This window comes from Cibotium barometz, chromosome 51, assembly GCF_041138505.1.
Source record: "Cibotium barometz isolate CiBa-2024 chromosome 51, ASM4113850v1, whole genome shotgun sequence".
In the NCBI taxonomy this organism is placed as follows: Eukaryota; Viridiplantae; Streptophyta; class Polypodiopsida; order Cyatheales; family Cibotiaceae; genus Cibotium; species Cibotium barometz.
In genome coordinates, this window is record NC_141096.1 from 27,090,242 (window position 1) to 27,093,269 (window position 3,028).

The window sequence follows — 3,028 nt, forward strand, 5'->3', positions numbered from 1 at the left end:
TGAGGATACATAAGAAGCATAAGCATGCCCCAACAAGCTGCAGAGAAGATTCCCCCTAAAAGATGTGAGCTGAAGGATCCTTTTACCAGATTTCCTTAAAGACCTACTACTCTTATTGCCTAAGCACACTGAGGAAAACCTTATTACATGCCATGAAGCACTTCTCGAAGCACCATCTTATAGACAAGTACATGAATAGAAAACCTTACATTGAAAATCTAGGTAACAAGGATGATGAATATGAAGCCGTAGTCTCAGATTATCATATCCTAGACTATAATTAACATGAAATCTCAAGGTATGAAGAGGAATTTGAAATGATAAATGATAAATTGATAGTAAAAAGATCACAAGGAGTAAAGTAGAACAAGCACTCCAGCAGCCATAGATTTGTAAGCTAAAGGAAATAGATGCTAACATGGGTTTAAGCCTCAAAGTATACCTCTAGACAAAGAGAGCCACAGTCACAAATAGAAGATTCCACATAGCTGAAGGCACATGCAAGCCAATAAGAGAAGCATCTTAAGGACCTCAAAGGGGAGTATGAACAGAAGTTGAAAGTGGAGATAGACTAATCTAATAAATTGAAGGCCAAGCTATAATACATAGAGGATGCCTGTAAAGCTAGAAAAAGGTAGGTTGAAGAGCAGAACTTTAGGACAAGGCTGAGTAGATCCAAAGAAAATTAATAACCCATTTGGAGATTAACCCATTTGGAGTGAGAATGTGGAGATTAACAAGGCACATGCACATGCAATACGTTCTCTCCATGCAGAGGCATAGAAGGGAAATGATAGATAGAGTTAGAAATCTTAGAACAAATAGTGCCTCATCTAACATATTCACATCGACTCATGCGGAAGGCCAAGAAGCACCCTAGCAGCAGAAGCCCCAAGGGCCCCACCACCACCATCTTCTTTAGCCCCACAAGAGCCATCTATCCTTGAGGTGCATAATGTTGTAGGGTTGAGCATGCTAACACAAGAGCCGACAATACCAGATGAGGCCCAAAGCTAGCCACCTAGCTTGTCTCTACCCCACCGTTAGATCCCTTTTGTTACACCTCAGGAGTCGGACCCATTCAAGGTCGAGGAACTCTCCGCCCGCACCCAAACCCTTACCTTCCTCTAGCCCTCCTCTTCTAATAAGCACTCTAGATAAGACATTATCGTGAGCTTTGGAGAAAACGCCGACACTCCAGCCAAGAGACAGAAAAGAGAATCCTCCCACCAAAGTAGCAAGCTGTAAAAGACACTTTGCATGCAATCGCAGGAAAAGGATGCCATGACCAAAAGAGTGGTAGTGAATGATCTGGGTGGAGAAGGGCATTCTACATTGTTTGAAGCCCAAATACACTCAGGTCAAGGAGTACCTGAAGCAAGAGAAACGGGAGGAATACAAGATGGAGGCCTACCTCTCTACCCTAAATATCCTCTCTACCCATATAATGGAGCGTAACTTCCACATGCGGGGGCCTCAGCCAACCAGTTATTGAAAAAGCATTCTAGCATTACTACAAAGTTAAATGAGCAATTGATGGTGAAGATGAATCAGCTTATAAAAGGATGCAGAGGAAAAGAAAAAAGGAATACTCGAGGATAACTAGCTCAACAAGTTTTAGAGTTGCTCCATCAGCTAGAATTCTAGAACCATGGAAGAAAAGGTTCGCACTACATAGAACCATAGAATTCTAGAACCAAAAGGTTCGCACTACATAGAACCATAGAATTCTAGAACCATGGAAGAAAAGGTTCGCACTACATAGTTACAAATTTAGCAGATGGAATCAAGGAAAAACATCAAGTTGAAGTGTCCAAACTACAGGCTAAGGCACATACTCAAGTGCTGGATCTCTAGGATCAACTCTCTAATGCAATTGATGATCGTTAGCAAGCCCTGGAGCATCGTTTGGAAGATAAAGACAAGGAGTTAAAGACCACTGTGAGCAGGGTTAAAAGCTCACATGGAGGTGTTACAAGGGCAGCTAGAACAAGCCAAAGAAATATAGAAAATCAGTTGTGCGCCAACTATGACATCTAGGTCAAGGGCCTCAAGGCAACATTGTAGGATCTCCAAGCCAAAAAGGTGACTATACATTGGCTAGCCACCAAAAAGGTGTCTAGATTGGCTAGCCACCAATAATTCATATCTCATCTTAATGACCAGATCATGGATTTCTGTACTGTGATAGTCAGACTACAAGTCGAGATGGGTGTGCTCCAAAATGAGAAGGATGGCCTACTACCTCACAATCTCCAACTCCAAGAAGCTCACCACCAGAGGGAGCTCCAGATTTCCCAAGCCATGTAAGCTCAAGAGGCTCAACTCACTAATCTTCACCAATAGCTCTGCGGCCACAAGGAGAACCTACCGCCGCCGTGCCTGAAGACAATGACACATTTAGTAAGCTCGTGGATAGGGTAACCCCACTAGCTGACCTTCTAGTGGTTCCTTGAGCCCCTCACCAAACTTTCTCTCTATTTTTCACTACTAACACTCTCTCTATGCCAATACAATATTAACTTAAGTGAGGAACTAACCTAGGGGGGCCTAGCACTAATTCAACAAAATACTACATGATATGCTGACCCCACCATTATTATGGCTATATTCATGGGGGCCCTCAAACTTAATGAGGCTCACTCCACCCCCTACACCCTATAGTGCTAAATCTTAGATCATAGTGTAGGGTTCTCACTAATTCTACTAGCTTTAGTGAGGAGGAGTAGCCCATTAACTTGATGAAACCATCTCTTCCCACTTCTTTTTTATAGCTCCCCTTCAATAAAAATAAGGATAGCACTAATCCTCCACTAATAGAGAGAGATTTTCCTAACTTTTCTTTTGATTTTCCCACTAACCTTCTCACCCCTGAGAAACCACTGTACAGCCAGCCAGAAGCCGAGGCCGATCCTCCACCACATGAGCATAACACGATGGGTCCTATTATCAATCCCATCTTGCATCTCCTAGCCCCTAAATATGAGCAGATAATCATGGCTAGAATCCCCTTTAAAGGCCTCATTTG